Below are 20,001 nucleotides of genomic sequence, written 5' to 3'. Positions count from 1 at the left end.
AGTTTGGAACCGGGTTTTCTGTTTCTACTGACAAAGAACTGGCTCTTACCCCTTTTCCACCAAATCAGTTCCAGGGCTGGTTCGGGGCCGGTGCTGGTTCACAACTTGTTCAACTTGCGAGCCAGCTGAGAACCAGCTTGCTTTTCCATCGCTCGCGGTGCTAAGAGAAGACACGTCATTACGTCGCTGTATAAGTCAGTTACGTCGCTGTATAAGTCAGTTACGTCGCTGTATAAGTCAGTTACGTCGCTGTATACGTCAGTTACGTCGCTGTATACGTCAGTTACGTCGCTACGTTTGCATAAACCTTGGCACAAATATCGAAGCAAAAACAACGCGGAAGAAGCAGCAGCAACAACAATAATAATAATAATGGATGACTTCGCGTTTGTACAGCTGCTGCTTCTCATTGCTTAAAAATGGTGATCTTTCGCGGTCTTGTTATTGTTGTCGGTCTTAACAACTCCGCCCCCCCCGCTGACGTAAGCGGTTCTTTCCTCTAGCCCAGCAGAGAGTTGGTGCTAGCCTGGAACCGGTTTTTCTGGCCCCAGAGCCAGTTCTTTGTCAGTGGAAACAGAAAACCCGGTTCCAAACTAAGCACTGGCCCCGAACCAGCCCTGGAACTGCTTTGGTGGAAAAGGGGCATCTGGGGCCAGAAAAACCGGTTCCAGGCTCGCACCAACTCTCTGCTGGGCCAGAGGAAAGAACCGCTTACGTCAGCTGGGGGGGGCGGAGTTGTTAAGACCAACAACAATTACAAGACCGCGAAAGATCACCATTTTTAAGTGACGAGAAGCAGCAGCTGTACAAACACGAAGTCATCTGTTATTATTATTGTTGTTGCCGCTGCTGCTTCTTCCGTGTTTTTGCTTCGATATTTGTGCCAAGGTTTATGCAAAGGTAGCGACGCAACTGACGTATACAGCGACGTAACTGATGTATACAACGGCGTAATGACGTGGCTTCCCTTAGCACTGCGAGCTATGGAAAAGCAAACTGGTTCTCAGCTGGCTCGCAAGTTGAACGAGTTGTGAACCAGCACCAGCCCCGAACCAGCCCTGGAACTGATTTGGTGGAAAAGGGGTATGAGTGCAGATGCCTGGTTCTGATGGAGTGTTATCATGTACCTGAAAGAAGATTCTGAAATGGGGTTCTTGGTGATATTAACCTCCCTCCCCCTCCCCCAAAGCTGTCTTCTTTCTCTGGATGACATGCAGCTCCTGAACTGAAAGCTGTTGCTGAAAGTCAGCCTTTCTCCTGCGCTCACAGTTTGCTGCAGTCTGGTCTGCAAGCAGGAGGAGGCTTAGCTGAACCACAGGGTTTATTGATCGTCGTCTTCTGTAGAACTGGACAGAACTGGTTGAGGGATTGTTGCCACACCATTCATAGCGCAAAAAAAAAAAATGCTGACAAACTTTTTATTACTGTGGGGTTTTTTTTTTTCTCTCCTCCATTTGAGATCTTTAGAGATTAGGAGGTATTGGAATGGCTCCACCTTACTTACTTTTCTATTGTTTCTTGGTGTGGATGGGGAGTTCTTATAAAAGTCAGTCACCATCTCTATAATGGTTTCTTTTAATTGACGAGCCAAATTGTGTGCTTCTAATGTTTTTTTTCTGCTTTTGGAATGTTTTTAACTTGCATTTTCTGACCGATTACACAGAATCCCTGGTATTTATGGCTCTCTGGCAAGACCTCTGCCATCCAACGGAAGATGAACATCCTGTCATACTTGGTTCGTGCTTTTCATCTGGCCGGAGTTCTTCAGGAACATGTTTAACCATCTCTAGGAACCCAGGGTTAAAAACTTGACGTCTGGAAGGTCTCTCTTCTGAAGGTATAGGGACGTTTAGAATAAGAGCATCCGGAATGAGGAGCTAAGCTGGGGTCAGAGAGCAGGGTATGGGTGAAAACTGAAGACTCTAGGGACTTGTATACCGTGCAGTCGAAGCGTAGTAAATAATGCTGAGAGAAATCCAGAATTTAAGAGATGGAAGTTTTGTACAATGAAGGTACTTTTCATGAAGCATTTTCTTGGTTATGTTTTTATGCTATTTGAGAGGATTGTGTCATTTGAAAGAGTTCTAAAAATATCCCAGTAAGCTTCATGTCCTTTTTACCGAGCCATACCATTGTGGCACACAGTGTGTGCTTTGGCTGGCTGGCTGGCTGGCTTTATCAAGGCCTTTGTGTAATTGCCTCTGCTGTATTTCCACTCTGCTAGAGAGGTATTTGGTGTAAGCTTGAATATGGATGCTTTTGATTCCACAGGATTGTACTTCCACTTAAGTCGCTTTCTATCGGGTCAGTTGCTTTGCATTCTCGGCTAGTCTAAGGTGTAAACCAGGTAAGATGTACCGCATGGCTGTTAGATTGGCCTGCGTTATTCGAGCTTGGGAAGCAAATTATTCCAAGTGCCCTTAAAGGCACTGGGGAAGTTCACAAGACTTATTTTTCCCTTGTGCTCATGTATGTTTTCTCTGATTCTTCTTACCACCCTGAGAACGTGGCCAACTCTGCTCTCTTGGACTCGGGCCATGGATAGCTTTGGCATCATCTGGGTTTGAACTCGCAATCTCCAGATGACTGTGTGTAAGCTTTTCTGTTGTCACTCGAGACTTTCTCTGCGTCTTTTTAAAGGGAAAATACAGCCTTGGCAATTTGCGTGGCATTATGTATAATCAGTGGTGCAAAAGATTTCTTTAATGCTTCAATTCTGAGTTGACTTTTAACTTATTTCGTGAACAGGTCAGTCTGTTTTAATTTCCTACTTTACCCACAGTACTGTTTAACGGCACGCTTATAGTGGCGCCAATAGGAATGCACCGTTACCTAGAGTAATGCAGCGGTGCTTTAATGGTTTTGTCTGCCCAATAGTCCACTTGCATGTGACGTCACAGCCGATCCAGATTGTAAACAGACGCCATCTTGTCAGTCAAACGCCATATTTCCGCCATCGCAGTTTACCGACACTGACTTTCGTTGTTTTTCGCCCAAATCTGCAAATATTATCGTGCCACAATGCCGGAGAGTTGTATGGCATATAAATGCCACAACAGGAGAGGTCAGAAATCGGGAAGAAAGTTTCATAGGCTGCCACGGGACCCTGACAGGCGTGTAAAATGGATTGCTGCTATCAGGTATACCACAGTAATAGTGATAGACTACTGATACTTGATCTAACTGATAATATAAAATATTCAACCATAATCGGCTGGTCAGTGCTATACTAAATACTACTGATATATCTAGTATCAGTACTAGTACTCAATACTTAAGTGACTTACCCGTCCACTGAGGATTGTTATTTTCTTGTTTACAAGATGCCACATCTGAGGGGGGCTGACAAATCCTGAATTTCTGTAAAGATAACTGTCCAGAGATTTATAAGCACGCAGTGCTTCACCACTGAACAGCGAGGGAAAGTTAATGAGGTAATTATACACATCTGGGTATTCCACCTCTGGCAGTTCAATATCCACTGACACGGTCGTGAAAACTACGTCCGGTAATCGATAAGGGTCACTAATCTGTATGTCGTTTATTTTAGACATATATCTAGTTATCTGCTCATTAGAAAAATGAGCCGTGTAGCCCGTCGGTTGAAATTGATCCATTTTGTATACGAGTGCAACAATATTCAGCTGTGTTGTTGACCGACAAGATGGCGGCTGTTTACATTCCAGCCGGGATTCGGTCACGTGACTGCAAGAGCTCCATGCTCTTGCCTCCTCATCTGTACACTCTGCTCAAACGCAAAGCGTTCCAAAGCTTGTATGCTAATCTTGCTATCAAGAGCAGCATTGTTTAGCCGCATTGCATTCTGAATTTGAGTCCTGTGTACGCCATCTCTACTACTTCTACCTTTTTGATTTCTCATTCTGACATTTAGTACCAGAATCAGTAAACACACACACATTTCAAAATAAACTTGGCGTTTCAGGATGGCGTTTTCCTTCAACAGCAGTTACTTTAAGTTTTGTGGGAGTTTTACTAGCTTCTAAAGTGCACAGTCCATTGGGGGAAGAACATGTCTGCTTAGATTACATTAGGTACCTGTGCTTCAGCTCGAACGTCACCTGACCTGTCGAAGCATTTTGTTGAGTTTCTCAGATGTGTAGAGACTCCCACTGCTGCATCACTTGGGAGAGTTTGGAGGTTTACAAGAAGCTCGTCCAAGCAGTGAGCTAATCATTGCTGTAGTCCTTTAGCGGGAAAACATGCCGTATCCCATGAATCAGTCACATTTTTTCTTCTGGTTCCAGCTGCACTGACAGTATCTGATTGTACATGGTTATTAAATGTCAATAACCACAGTTTTCCATAGCTGATTTATTCAAATACAAGGCAGTTTCAAGCTTAATTGCCTTCCTTGCTGAAACTATAAATGGAACATGTTCTTATTTCCTTGAAATGTGCAAAAAAATATTGCTTTTTATCACTTTTTTTTTTTTTTTTTTTTTTAAACATACTGAACTCAAGTTCAACTCTTCCTTGCTATGACTTGGTGGTGTGTTAGGCTGCTGCTGATATTGTGCTCGTGTGCGTTCGTTTATTTCTTGGTACTTTTTAGTGAACCTGCTTCTCTCTCCCACCTTTAAATGTTGGCATTATTTGGTCTCCAGTCAAGTCTGACTTTCAAACTATGCTCGATGCTGAGTGTGCTATTCGAACGGCCGTGCTGTTTCCAAAGTAAATACCTGCATATGCTTTGCATTGGAATCAATAGCTTCAACACTGCCACTTTATTCATGTTTTAAATCTTTTGGCTTCTCTGGAACACATTCCATATAGTTACACTTGGTGAGATCCACCGAATGTCAAGACATGGTTGTACTTCTAATAGTTGTATCTGATGCCCCTTTTCCACCAAAGCAGTTCCAGGGCTGGTTCGAGGCCAGTGCTTAGTTTGGAACCGGGTTTTCTGTTTCCACTGACAAAGAACTGGCTCTGGGGCCAGAAAAAACGGTTCCAGGCTACACCAACTCTCTGCTGGGCCAGAGGAAAGAACCGCTTACGTCAGTGGGGGGCAGAGTTGTTAAGACCAACAACAATAACAAGACCGCGAAAGATCGCCATTTTTAAGCGATGAGAAGCAGCAGCTGTACAAACGTGAAGTCATCCATTATTATTGTTGCTGCTGCTTCTTCCGCGTTGTTTTTGCTTCGATATTCGCGCCAAGGTTTATGCAAACGTAGCGACGTAACTGACCTATACAGCGACGTAATGACGTGTCTTCTCTTAGCACCGCGAGCGATGGAAAAGCAAGCTGGTTCTCAGCTGGCTCGCAAGTTGAACGAGTTGTGAACCGGCACCAGCACTGGCTCCGAACCAGCCCTGGAACTGATTTGGTGGAAAAGGGGTATGAGCCATAACCCTGCACATGCTTTTAGTTTGTGTATAAGACAAGCTTAAATGAAGTCCTACACCTGTCTTCAGTTAAGTCAACATCCAAATTTTACCATTAAGGAGCTGTTAGTGTTGGTATGTTCATATGTAATGTATTTTAGATTACATTTACCTGAGCACTTACCGTATATGGGCCCTTCAGGAGATCTGGAACTACTACACTGCCCTCTTTTTGGAAAACCTAAAATAGGTGATGAACCCAGTCCTCTAAACTTAATGCGCAGAGAGTAAGTAGTAAGGAACTCCTTGCATATTGGGCTTTTTTTTTTCTCTTTTCTTTCATATGCCAATTGACCCACCAGTAATCTAGCTCTTCCCGAACACACTACAATGTGACGGGGTTCTAACTAGGCCAAAATATCAGCGTAGTGGCAGCAGTCATAACAGCTGGGGATTCGGGGGCCGTCTTGGGTCCCCAAAAGCTCACGGGTTCTACATTCTCAGAGATGCATTCTACTGCATTTCCTGGCACTTGCAGGTCTCCCTGAAAGTCACTCTTTTGGTAATATTAATGAGATTTTTGCCAAAAGTTTCTGTGATTTTGATTGAAGACTTAATTAATATTCAACTATATTGGTGACACATTTATGGAATAAGAATAAAACAACCAGTTGATGTTCAAGTGTCGGCTTTATTTTCAGCTTCAGCCATTCAATTTAGGGATGGCGAAAACTAAAAAAAATCTTGACCGACCACCGAGCCTCATTAGCCGGTTAAAGTCGGTTAACCTATGAGTTGATGCAAACGGCGCGCCTTTTGGCGGATGCCGCCTTTTTCACGGCTGAATCGCGCAGATCCGATTTTTTTTTTTTTTTTTTTAAGGGGGGGCGTTGGAGTGTCTGAATAATTTCATTAGAGTAAATTCTGTATTAAAATTACTAAATAAGCAAATGCCGTTACAGTCCATGAAACATAGGAAGTATGAGAAGAAAACAGTAAATCAGAAAGCTGCGCACATTTGCGCAGCTTCCACCAAAACGTGCGCAGCTTTCTGATTTACTGTTTTCTTCTCATACTTCCTATGTTTCATGGACTGTAACGGCATTTGCTTATATACAGAATTTACTTTGATGAAATTATAATCAGACACTCCAACACACCCCCCCCCCCCCCCCCCCCCCAAAAAAAAAAATCGGATCTGCGTGATTCAGCCGTGAAAAAGGCGGCATCTGCCAAAAGGCGCGCCGTTTGCATCCCGCAGCTGTCTTCAACTGGGGCGGGAGGGCGGGACATGACTGACTGGGTGTTTCTGATTTGTCAGCTGTCGTCCTTACACCGCATGGCATGCCCCAAGCGTTTACAACACAGAATTCCAGGTTCTCCGCTCCAAAATCGGCAGCTTCAAAACAATTGATTTATTTATTTTTTTAACCGACAACCAAAAAAAAATTAACCGGTTGACGTTGATTCGGTCAAACGGTCATCGGTTAACATCCCTAATTCAATTACAATACATGACTATCTCGATCTAACTCTGGGACTGGCACATATTGCGTGCATGGTGCATAAGCACCTCTTAGCACGAATGGCACTTTACCGTGAACACTGCATAAGGAAGGAGGTAAACCGGACTAGCATGATCAGTGACTATCTCCACACGGAACTACTTGGCGCTTATGTGGACGGGGAGTGGAGTCTGTCCGAATGTGGAACATTCGCATGACGGCGCGCCGTCATTGCCACATGGGGATAATGAGAAAATTGAACAAAAGGCCACATTTTCAAGATTGACAAGCCTTTTTATTAGTGTAGTGGCAACTTTTACAGGCGTGTCGGCAATATCGTTGGCCTAGGAAACATTGCATATCGTCCCAATACGCTGAAAAGGCCCTGTTGGAACCCTGCGCAGTATGAGCGTAACCTTCGCATTGCCCAACTGGTAGTGAGTAATGTGCTTCCTTCAAGACATGACGTAGAGGCTGATGTGTTTTTCGGGAATCCTGCAGGACGGGAGTCAAGTTCACTATTCATCATGTTTTTTTGGGACATGGAAAAAAATCTACGGGAGTTGGAGGAACAGGAATCTTAGGGTGTTTTCACACCTGGTCCCCTTTAAAGGAACCAGACTCGGTCCTCTTTAAGTAGATCAAAAAGTGGACCAACAGAAAAAGAACTCAGTTCTTTTTGTGTTCACACTGTGAATTTATTACAAAGAGGACTGGGTTCTCTTTCTGGTCCAGTTAAGCTTTGATGGGGCCTCAGTCCTCTTTCTGTTCACACCAGGTCCTCTAGAGCCCTCAGACCCCCAGTGCACGGAATTCTGGGTAGTTTTCTCTTGAATCAAAATGTCTGCTGCCATGCTTGCCCTGCTGTATTCTTTGGTCAAAATAGTGCAGATTAAGGAAAATAAATTTATTCCAGCTATCTATGAGCACAAAACACGGCTGAGGAGACTAGAAGTTCAGAGAACTGTAAAGCGGCTGTGGTAAGTTCCAAAAGGAAGTTGAGTTTCCCTGCTACAGTCACGTGACCAACTACGTCAAACGAAGAAGGTTAAACTACAGTGAAAAAGGTGAAGTGAACCCGGTGCGCTTTTTGTTCACAATGCACAGATTAGGCGAACCGTACCGTTGATTTTTAGCGAACTGTACTGAGACCACCTCCTGAGGTGGTCTCAGTTCGGTTAGCTTTAAAGGGGTCTGGGTACGGTTGGAGTGTTCACATATGCGTAAAAAATGCTGAGTCATCGATCTGAGTTCGGTTAGATGGCTGAAAGGGACCAAGTGTGAAAACACCCTTAATATTAATAGCAGTAGGTCAGTTTTGTATGTAAATATGCAGTTCTAATATGAGGGAACACTTCATTTTGAACACAGGAACAGGATGAGAAGGGAATCGTTCTTGTAGTTCTGGGACCGGAATATTTTTGTGGGAGATGGACAGAACAGGAATGAAAAGACACCTCCTGTGTTATCCTCTAACGTGAAGACTCGAGACACTGCTCCTTTTCATCTGGCTGCTGCTTCAGAGGGAAGCTGAACACTGGCAGGAAAGCGCCAACTGCCCTCTTCCACATCCATGAACGCACACGTGACCACGAGTGGCTACCGTCCCTCGGATCGGCAGAAACCCCATCAGTCCCACCCAGAGAGCACGGCTGAGTTTGCTTTCTTGGACTCTTATTGATGTCTGCGGAATTTATCCGGATTCAAAAGGCTGCATGATTTTCTGCGGTGCTACTCAGGAGACCTGGTTTTCGGATTTCAGCCATGTTATTTCTGGAAGAGTAGATGCATATGCGACCATGTACAGGAGGATCCATTGTGGCCACCGTTTTAATGTTGCCATATGGCTGCCCTTTAAACAGAGTTGTGCATTATTAATTCCTAGTCCTCTCTAATGGCTTCAAACAGAATCTTTTCATTATCTTACTCAGCAGAAGGCTAACGTAATCAGGGTGTGCATGTAAATGCCACTCTAGAATGTCACGGAGATGATGTCCACAATCTTCCCCCACCAATTTAATCTCGCAAGATCTCTGCAGGCTTTTCAAATAAAATTTAACATGCGCTTCTAGTGCAACGTCACTTCTCAGCGGTCTACTTTCTGTTTGTATGAACTTCGTGTGACCTGTGTGTTGCGCGCAGTCCAAGTCGCTTCAGAGCGAGTTGTTTCTGAAGGCTGGCCTGTGCAGCTGATGGCTTGAGGAACTGTTTATTAAACTGTTCCTCACCCGAGAATAATACAATGCTTTGTGAATTTAAAGAGGAAGAAATAATGAGGGCGGGGTGTTTTTTTTTTTTTTTTGGTAAAAGACAGACAAATGACGTGCTGAGAAATGAGGGAAATTAAACACCCGCTAATTGTATATGTATGTGTTGATGTAAAAAGACGTCCGTGTAAAACGCCGCATAATAAGTCTGAAACCCTTCATTACCTTGGGCACCTCGTTTTGAATTTTAAAGAGACTAATTTAAATTCTCACTCGTTAATGTGTCTTGGTTGTTTTACCTCGACGTTGAGCCTTCTTTGCATTTTTACTCCCCTGTCCTCATCGTTTTGTCTTGCTTTTTCAGAGTGATGCAGCGCACTGTAGGGCTGTCGATTACCAAGCTTATCTCTCGTCTGAGTGGATTTGAGTTTCAGAGGGGTGTGCGTTTTGGAGAGAATGGTCGGACTTGGATCTGAAGCAGGGTTATCTTTTGAGGGAGGCGCACCGTTTATTCATGTATGATCACGTTCCCTCTGACATCATCTTAAGGTTTTGTGTGTACATGCTCTGCTATGTTTGGCATGCTCTCACACACACACACACACACACACACACACACACACACACACACACGTGTGTACATGTGCACAGGGGTCAGCAGGATACAGCAAGACAGAACAAAGTACATGCAGACATGAGCTGTCCTATTCTTCACTCTGTCTCTTTCTCCATTCATCCATGCTTCCTGCTCTTTTCCCTCTCTCACCTGCCACCTCCTTCAGGTCACCTGCTTCAGGTCGGGGTGTTGTGTGGCCTGGCTGACAGCCAGATGCTTCTCATGAGTCAAGTAAGGGCTGAGAGATTTCTTCTGCATATTCGAACGAGGGGGAAATAAGCCATCCAGCTCTGCCCTCCTGCTTTCAGTACAGTGGAGGGAGGAGACGCTTCACTAGCCTGGGCCCGCCCATCCTAAGCGTGATGCAACATGAGGGCCTGTTGCGAGCTTAGTCTGGCCAGGCAGGCTATCTACAGCATTTCCAAGCTCCCGAAAAATCGGGAACCAATCAACTTTGAGCATCTCCAACGGCCCTGGGTAGAGGCGTGTTCAAGGCAGTGACGTAGTAGAACTGCGACCGGAAGCCATAGATTGTTTACAGAATCTATGCCGGAAGCGCTTCATTCACATCACGAACATGGAGCAGCGGCAAGCCTTTGACACAGCGGTAGATGCTGTATTGAAAGCATTCAACGGGAAGTTCTCATTGAAAACGGAGCAAAGAGCAGCCCTGGAGGTATTTTATTGAAAGGAAGGACGTTTTCGCCTTGCTCCCGACCGGCTTCGGTAAGAGTTTAATCTACCAGTTAGCCCCGTCGCGTCACGTACGTCAGAGGAAAGAGTGATGTGATTGGTTTAAGCTTCGTCACAGCCTTTTCTGGCTTCGACCAGTAGCAAACTGAGGCATTTCAGGGAGGCGGGTCAACCACGGGCTCTGGGAAACGGTTTGGCATAATAGCTTGGCCAGACCAAATGCTTGGAGAGCTTTGAAGTCGCGTTAGCCAGGCTAACGCTTCACCGTCTTGGAGTGGTGGTTTTTTTTTTTTTTGGCCCTTAGGTCACTTGCACTGAAGGTTTGATATCTTTCATTGAGTATGTAAAATTGTTCACCGGACTATTTACACAAGAAATGTATGCGTGAAAATCGAGTTAGTTCAGAAAGACATTTGTATCTTACAAAAGCTCCTGAGGGTAAATTTATACACGAGGAGATTCACTGAGATATGAACCTCGATTGATCATATAATTAGCCTGAGTTGAGTGCAATTCTATATATGGATTATAATATCAAGGCTAGTTGTTCAATTTAGGATGAAAGAAATGGCTCCCTGTAAAGGTGTGTGTGTGTGTGTATTGGCGGAGCTGCGTTACTGGAAGGTTTAGCACACACCGTGCCTAGAAAGTGCCCTTTCACCATTTAGGATAGTTTCATATTACCGGGCTTAAATGACTGACTCAAATCTTTTTTTAAATGTGAGACAGATCTGATGTTTTCCAGTCAGATTTGAGTCACGTTCACACGTGGTCCTAGATCAGTTACATATCCAATTCGTGGCCATGTGATATGATTTTGAGAACGGTCGGATCCGAATTCATGTGGCTTTTTACACATACTGACCGCTGTCGTCATCAGCCAGCACAGGCAGCTGACGAACTTTTTGCCGTCCTCCAGAGCAAAATGCAAGACGCGCGTTAGCTACTAGTGCTTCCATATTGTCAGTTTTAATACCGTGAGTCGTCAAGTGTTAAGTTTGTCAATGAAAATTTTGGCCGAGTATTCACTGACAGCCTTTTATTTCCTGACTAAATTGTAATGACAATGTAAAGGGTGGAAGAAAAAAAAAACTTGACAGTGAAGTCTCTGCTCATGCCCTGACGAATAAAGACGAAACGAAATAACTGGCTCTGTTCGGGCAGACAACCTAGCTAGCTTCTCAAGGGAATTTTTACAGTCAGGAGAAATATCCTCCAGCAAAATCCATTTCAGTATACCGCTTTACTGGTTTTGTGTTCATGACCATAGTTGAAGTGAGGAAATCTGGTTTGCGAGGCTTTAACAGCTTTCACGATGCTCCTGGATTCTAACAGGTGTAGGAGTCAGGGCAGAAATATGGCGTAGTTCTGAACGAGGTAACATCTTTATATGAAAAGTGGTCATCACTATCGGTATACCAAATGCTTTCTTGACTTCACTTGCCAAACAGTAACCGTGGTGGTGGCTAAAGGCCTCTGCATGCTCTTGCGACAAGGCTTTCGCAGATAGTTGTAATTTATCGTTGAGCGAGGAGTAATAGGCGTGCGCGATGTTATTCACCGCCACAACGCAAGGGGGCGCGAAGTCGCGAAATCACTAGGAGTAGTTGGTGGGTGTGGTTAGTGGAGTGTTTATCCTCCGGTTACTTATAATGACTAGAACTGGAGTCGTATAGATGTACGTACTTCCTCGATCAACCGCTCTTCGTGCTGCTCCATCTTCGCTCGTGTTTTTAAAAATGCCGGTCGTGAAAACAAACCAAACCGGGAAAGTAGGGAAGCGGAAGTGCGTGTACAGCGGATGTAGAGTGGACCAATCGGAGCCCTCTTGTCTGCGACGCTGTCTGCGAGGCTTCTGCGGTGATCACAATTTTTGGGAGGTGCGCGCAGAGCGTCTGCGAAGGTGGGGGGGCTACGCAGACGCTATCTGCGAGGCCATCTGCGAGGACTGGGTTGTCAGCATAAATTGGCCTTAACTCCACACAACTTTTGCATCGCAATACCACCATCCATCATGTACACCCCCCCCCCCCCCCCCCCCCAAAAAAAAAAAAAAATCTGGCGGTAGCCCTCCTGTAACGGCCCCTCTTAAAGCTACGGGTCATGTTTTACAAGTATCATGAAACTGTCTGAGAAAATCTGAATAAAACATTGACTAAAATTGAAACTAAATTCCACTAAATCTTGACCAAAAGATGAAAATGTAACTCAAATTTTCGGTAAGTGACTAAAACCTAGATTTGAAAATTCTTGCCAAATTTAACGAGTCGTCTCGCTTATTTTTTGCTGTCTGTTTCGTAGGACAGATGAATTCACGTTAGCTAGATACAGGACACAAGTTATTCTGAACGTGAACCGTCAAGATGGGCAAAGCTGATGAGGCTTGTAATGTCAACGTAGCCTTAATCACCATTTTTGAAGTTTTCAGCTGGCTCTTTTTTTTTTTTTTTTTAAATTGAGTCTTGCTGGAGTCGCTAAATACGAATCAGCTGTGCTATAATCACGCTTAGTAATTCGCAGCTGATTTTAAATAGCAGAAAATCAGCATTTGTAAATCTGGTGGGAATTGATCAATGGATTTGGATTGATAATTGAAGCCCAAGGAGTGATCTAATCCCAGAGCCGAGCATCACACAAGCGGATTGGTCGAAACTGTGTAACGTTACTTCCTGTTACAGGTAGGAAAACAAAATGAAGATGACTGAAACACACAGTTTAAAACAAGGCTGATGATCTGCTCACTTGTATACAAAATTTTGACTTGCTCTGCATTCACACGAGCAAGCGACAGGCGATTACATAAAGTTCTGAGTTTCTGAACTTTATGCAAATAAGGTATGGCGCAGTAAAACGACAAATCCGAGCAGCTTGGATGTTTCCTCAGACCAGTTGCATGGTGTGGATTTTTTTTTTTTAACAATGGCATTTAATTTCCCTTCTGACATCTTTAGTTCCTCCCCCCAAAATGAAAGAAACACATAGATAAGCTATTATATATGACGTCTCGGTGAATGAGCATAGAGACGTTATGAAGTCGCGGAGAGTGTTTGTTTGTAGCTAGTACAGTTAGCTTGAGCTGATGATCTGCTAACAGCTAATAAAAAGCCGAACACGTAAATCAAGCAGCCGGTTTTACACTGCAAATGAAATTGTGTTAAACTTGGATAGGAGAAGATGTATTGTGCGATAGGCATATGGTGATGTCTCTGGAGACCATTCAACGGTTAGCTTGTGCTGCTAATCTGCTAACCAACCTAATAGCATGCAGCTCCCCAATAGTAGAATACATCTTTTAATTTTTTTTTTTTAAGATTTATTTTGGGCTTTTTTCACCTTTATTGGATAGGACAGTGTAGAGACAGGAAATGAGCGGGAGAGAGAGACGGGGAGGGATCGGGAAATGACCTCGGGTCGGAATCGAACCCGGGTCCCCAGGTTTATGGTATGGCGCCTTATCTATCTGAGCCATGACGCCCCTGGAATACATCTTTTAATTTTAAACGAAAATTGTATCCTTTACTATAGTAAAGAGGATACGATACGATAAATCAAAATATACACACAGAGCAATATGCAAGTGTACTCCTTCTCTCACATCTTGCACAAAATTAAAATTGGTTCCAGAATTGATCTGCGGTCTGGACTGACACAGTTATGCGCTGATAACGCCGGATAAAGGTATTTTTAAACCACATGTCAAAAACGCCCTTAACATACAGGAATTGTTTGTGAGCTCAGTGCTTGCACACTGCAAGATTAGCCATGCAAAAACACACTGCTGTTTCGAGTCCATTCTGTTTCTGTGCAGTTTTGATACAACTAATCTTTTTCCTTTTCCTGAGTCAGCATAATTTTGAGACTCGGGAGAGGTGCCTGTTGATTTGAGATGTCACGGTGCTTTTTGTGGTTTCCTTTGGGTGTAGTGGAAAGGAGCGCGAGTGCACACATCAGCTTCCAGCTGTTAGAGATGTAAACCACACGCATGACACTGTCGTCTCAGAGAAGGCGTTAGTTGATGATTATTAGGCAGGCCTGTGTGCTTTCCGCTTCTGCAGGGTGGCCCGAGTCATGGTGAGTGCCTCGGACCCTAATCTCAACCAGAGCAAGCTTCCTGCGTCCATGTAAGAAGACAGCAGCTCCTTGTGTCAGAAGTCAGATGAGGCCCATCTATAGGCCGTGCATTAATTTTTCTCCATCTTGGATGTAGTCACATTTACTCTGCCAAGTACATGGTGTTTTAAAAAAAATAAAATTTATATTATTTGAGATGTAAATATCCCAGAAACTACATAGTCGAGGCAAATGAAACTGAACAGGCTTAATGTTGAGCAATATAAGATTATTGCTCAAAATGTGAATGAGAAATTCAAAAGGTATGTGGGCTCCATGAGCGATTTTTCACAAATTTTCAGTATTTGCGAACCCACTCGCTTGATCGTCTCGTCCTATGCTGGTGGTCGTCCAGATTCTTTTGCCCTCCTGTACAGACAGCCTTCCTCTTTGAACTTTTTGTGCCGTGTCCAAATCTGCATTGCGTTTTTAGCGAATTCTTATATAAATGCATGCTGCACAGTCTTGTTCGAGCGTACTCTAACACACAAACGCCTTTTCTTTTCCAGTGAATGGCATTTCTATACCTACAAGGGTAAAAACAAAAAACCTTAAAGGAACAGTCCACCGTACTTCCATAATGAAATATGCTCTTATCTGAATTGAGACGAGCTGCTCCGTACCTCTCCGAGCTTTGCGCGACCTCCCAGTCAGTCAGACGCGCTGTCACTCCTGTTAGCAATGTAGCTAGGCTCAGCATGGCCAATGGTATTTTTTGGGGCTGTAGTTAGATGCGACCAAACTCTTCCGCGTTTTTCCTGTTTACATAGGTTTATATGACCAGTGATATGAAACAAGTTCAGTTACACAAATTGAAACGTAGCGATTTTCTATGCTATGGAAAGTCCGCACTATAATGACAGGCGTACTAACACCTTCTGCGCGCTTCGGCAGCGAATTGATATCTGAGCTCCGTATCAATGTGCTGCCGAAGCGCGCAGGTGGTGTTAGTACGCCTGTCATTATAGTGCGGACTTTCCATAGCATAGAAAATCGCTACGTTTCAATTTGTGTAACTGAACTTGTTTCATATCACTGGTCATGTAAACAGGAAAAACGCGGAAGAGTTTGGTCACATCTAACTACAGCCCCAAAAAATACCATTGGCCATGCTGAGCCTAGCTACATTGCTAACAGGAGTGACAGCGCGTCTGACTGCGTCTGACTGACTGGGAGGTCGCGCAAAGCTCGGAGAGGTACGGAGCAGCTCGTCTCAATTCAGATAAGAGCATATTTCATTATGGAAGTACGGTGGACTGTTCCTTTAAGCGTCAAAATTTGATCTGTGTCCACACATGCTGTTAAAATTCAAAACCAAACAAGAGGTTTCGGTGTTCATCCAAACACCATCAGTTGTAAAAGTGTGACCGGAAGTGACTCTGGCAAAAATACAGACAAAGGAATCACATGATCAGGGGACAACCTGAGATGTTAAAGTGCATATCACGGGTAAATTCAGGAGCAAGATCAATGTAATTCCCCTATTTTATATTAAACTTGGGTCAAATATCTGTCACGTTCTACATTTTGTGCAATTTTTTTTACCTTGCGCAATACCAGAAAATTCAGTTGAAATCAAGCCATTTGAGGCGAATTGATCCACCTCTGAAAAAACTTGGCGTTTGGATTTCCCCGGGAAACACTGATTTTCGTGAAGTCACGTGCGGGACGCCTCCCTCTGAATCCTACGTCAGCGCTGGTTTGTTTGAGAAAACGACCTGGTGGTTTTCTGCAAATTTCTTCAACGTTATCACGTAATTATTAAAATGGTTAACAGATGTATCGTAGGAGGGTGTAGCAACACCAATCTTGATGGGATTAGCACTCATCGTTTCCCAAAAGACCGGACAATGAGAGAGAAATGGGAGCGCTTGGTCTACACAGGCTGTGCACTGAAACCGTGCAAAGCTCTCGCAGCCTGCTGGCGCTTCCGCAGGTGATGTCACGAATCTGGCTCCAGATTCCCTTGGGATTTTTCCAGACGCGTTTTTTTTTTCTTTTTTTCTTTCTGCTGTAGACAGATGGCCTTGTGCAAAATTACCCTTCTGGGTGAGTGTGTAAAGGGACATACTTTCATATTTAACAAAACAAAACTGAAATTGGTCCAGAATATGCACTTTAAAATCACATGACTACTTAAGATGTCGCTGCCAGAGAAAATGGTGTTCCCAAATATATATATATAAATGTCTGTGCCCTTTGTACTACTTGTGAGGTGGAGCAAGCCAGTTTGTCCATAAAGTGCTGAAGTACGATTAACAACACGGCGGTATTAACTGGGGACGGGTGGTGTCTCGAACCCTGTTCAGCAAGGGCCACTCTACTTTGACATGGATGACTTCATGAAAACTGTTTCTTTTGTTGTAAGTGTGTACAGACTGCTGAAGTTTCCTCGCCGGTATCAGGACATGCATCTATTGAGTTGTTTTTTTTGTTTGTGTTTTTTTGTTTGGTTTCCCCTATATATAGATAGTAGGGTGCCAATCATAACAATGGGGAAAATTCATTTTTGCATTTTTTAAAGTCTCACCCTCTAATTATTATCCTTTAATAGCAAGAAAATGAAATATAAACTTAGAATAAGATGCAACAATATTTAGAGGTGGCACAAAGCCTCTGAAAATCCTACTGTTGTATAATTGTCTGGACCTGAAGGAGGGGAATCTGACAAGCCACGAAAAGATGTAGATTTAGAAAATATCAAGACCTTGAGCATCTCAAGCTTCATTACAAAGCACACCCACACTTTGTTCACAAGCCTTCGCATTCCAACAGGCTTCTTAGGAAAAGCCCCAGAGGAATGGCCAGAAGATGAAGATTACCAGGAAGGAAAGAGACTAATTGGCGGACTGAAAGTTGTCAACGATTCAGCTGAAAGAGGTGTAGCTCTTGTTCAGCAGTTCAATGATGGCATCACCATTCACGAGGATCAAAAACAGTATCTTTTACAAGTTGTCGAATACCATCGAAAACCGCATCCAACAGTGAAGAAGAGTACTCTTTAAAAAAGATGTTTGGTGCTTTTATTGCTTCTATGTATTTAAGTGTTCAATACTGTTTAAGAAAGTTTTCATCGCTGCAAATTAGTAGCTCCATATGATTTCCTTACATGCTATCCAAGTTTTTTTTTTTTTTGAAACAAGTCATTAGCCAAAATCACACAATTCCAAATTTCAGGGAGTTTGTGCCACCTCTAAACATCAATAAATTTAGCTAATATTTCACAGCATGATATATTGAGCCCAAAGGAAAAAAAACTGGGGGGGTGAGACTTGAGAAATAGATAACTTCATTCTTTTATTGGCACCCTAATAGTCTTAGGGCGTATTCACACCTACGTTGTTTGGTCCGGACCAAACGAACCAAATTTCCCTTGGTCCGGACCTTTTGGGTTGGTCTGAATACAAACCACCGAACTCTGGTCCGGACCAAACAAGCCGACCGAGACCGAGCTGCAAGGTCGGACTCGGTCCGGACCAAAGGTACTCTGGTGCGGACCTTTTGGAGGTGTGAAAGCAGACCGGACCTAATCCGACAGTTTTGCTTTTTTGTACCTCGGGAGCTTCCGTCGTTTGTCGAGCATTATGGGAAACAGAGTCTTGACACTCCACCGCAAAGTGCAAACACTGTTTCGGTTGTCAAGGGAACCTTACAACAGTCGTTCAGTCATTCAGACCAGTGGTAGGCTAGACTACAGAGTACAAAAAATGAGTAGGGGGCAAACGTGGGCCGAGGAAGAAACGCGTACCCTTGTGGATATATGGGCAGATGTCCACATATCTGAGCTTTTGGAGAGAACACACAAAAATGCCGACGTGTTTGCTGTATTCAGTGAGAAAATGAAGAAGGGGTTCACGCGCTCCCCAGAACAGCGCTTTGTGCGCGTGTCGTCTCTGACCAATAGCTGAACAACCTCGGGGCGCGTGGCTTTGTTGACAGATTTTGGTCCGCTTACTAAAATGTAGAGTGTGAAAGCGAACCGCACCAAAATGAAAAAATAAAAACATTTGGTTCGGACCAAAGCAAGTGAACTATCGAACTATCCTGGTCTGAATACACCCTTATATGCCCTAATATGTCTTTGCACTCCTGACTGCATATACTAGCCTAGTAAACTAGAGCCACCCGCCTAGCGGCCAAAAATATTTTTGCCTAGCGAGTGGGTCTAGCCTCGCACCATATAAACAAAAACACCCCGGGCATCAAATCGTGCCCGCCAATCACAACGCAAGGTTTTTGTTTGGATTCTTTGGGCAGGCTTTTGCAGGAGTGACGACAAGGCTGCGCGACGCTGGAGAAAGCACAACAGGAAAGATGGCTACGGCTAGTGAACAGCACGCGTTTGACTCCGCTTTGGAATCAGTTTTAGAAGAATTAGACTTGGAGTTTTCGTTGAAACATGAGCAGGAAGAGGCTCTCCGCTCATTCCTTTTCAAGAAGGACATTTTCGCGGTTTTGCCGACCGGCTATGGCAAAAGTCTGATCTACCAGCTGGCTCCGCTCGTAGCCAAAAGGATGGGGCTAGTTTGTGCAGTACGAAGAATTAATAAACAGCTTTGAAACATTACTTTTTGATTGTTTCTTATTTTCCCGTTATTTTAAATTTAAGGGAAATTATTTCACCAAACACCACTAAATAAAAACTCTCAAAAACAGTTTAAGCAAACCCTTGGAAAAAAATGTGTATGTGGTACAGACTCCAAACTTGTGGTCATTATCTCCAAACTTCTTAATATCTAGAACCTGTTTATTAATTAATACGCATTTTGAAAAATTATTTATTTCAAGGTCTCCCCCACTGCTTTCTGTCGCTCTGACTACGTCACAGTCACTGTTGCGCTGATTGGTCAGAGCGTTGGCCTATACGCACAGAGACAGTTTGAAAGACAGCGGTTTGTTCCTCCTACCCCCGTCGGAAATGTCTACGGATCGAGGCCAGACTAAATATTCACATTTAGTCTGGCTTGCCAGGCTATGCATATACAGTGTTGCTCTTGTGATGTGATGTTCAGAGATCTGGTCCTTTGGATGGACCAAACACTGAGTGTCTTCATAGGTTTCAAACGCACAGGGATGTTGCGCTTGGAGGAAACCCTTCAGAGCTTCTCTGAAACTGGAGATACAAGAGTCACATGATCAACTCATGACATGAGATGTTGACACCATGGCTACTTCTGATGCGACTTGGGAACGCCATTTTCTGTGGCAACACAACTCTGTGACCTATTAAGTAGTCATGTGACTTTAACATCTCATATTATATGCTGATCATTTGACTCCCTTGTCTATATTTTTGCCTGAGTTACTTCCTGTCACACTTTTTTTTTTTGTGTATAAACTGATGGTGTTTGGATGAAACCTGAGACATCTTGTTTGGTTTTGGAGAGACCCCCCCTCATGTCTTCTGGTTGGTAAGGTGTAGTAAAGTATCTTTACTAACCACATAGTTTCTAATCTTATGTTTATTATAAGAATACAGAATTTTGTCTAATAGTTTGTCGAAATTAACATTGCTAGGCTT

At 43.7% G+C, this 20,001-nt stretch overlaps 1 protein-coding gene across 5 annotated transcripts in view; it reads left to right on the top strand.

Annotated features, from left to right (window-relative positions):
- rap1b (RAP1B, member of RAS oncogene family) overlaps positions 1–20,001 on the top strand; it is a 441,802-nt gene that overhangs the window by 343,097 nt on the left and 78,704 nt on the right. The window contains exon 1 of one of the 5 annotated variants that reach the window (XM_060903252.1): positions 3,778–3,787. The exons of the other annotated variants lie outside the window; for them this stretch is intronic. The gene's annotated coding sequence lies outside the window, so the exon portion shown is untranslated. Of the gene's footprint in view, positions 1–3,777; positions 3,788–20,001 lie in introns of those variants that run through there. 5 annotated transcript variants of the gene reach the window in all.

The sequence above is a fragment of the Neoarius graeffei genome, chromosome 21, assembly GCF_027579695.1.
Source record: "Neoarius graeffei isolate fNeoGra1 chromosome 21, fNeoGra1.pri, whole genome shotgun sequence".
Classification (NCBI taxonomy): domain Eukaryota; kingdom Metazoa; phylum Chordata; class Actinopteri; order Siluriformes; family Ariidae; genus Neoarius; species Neoarius graeffei.
The sequence above is the reverse complement of the archived record's forward strand: the minus strand, read 5'-3'. Positions and strand labels throughout refer to the sequence as shown.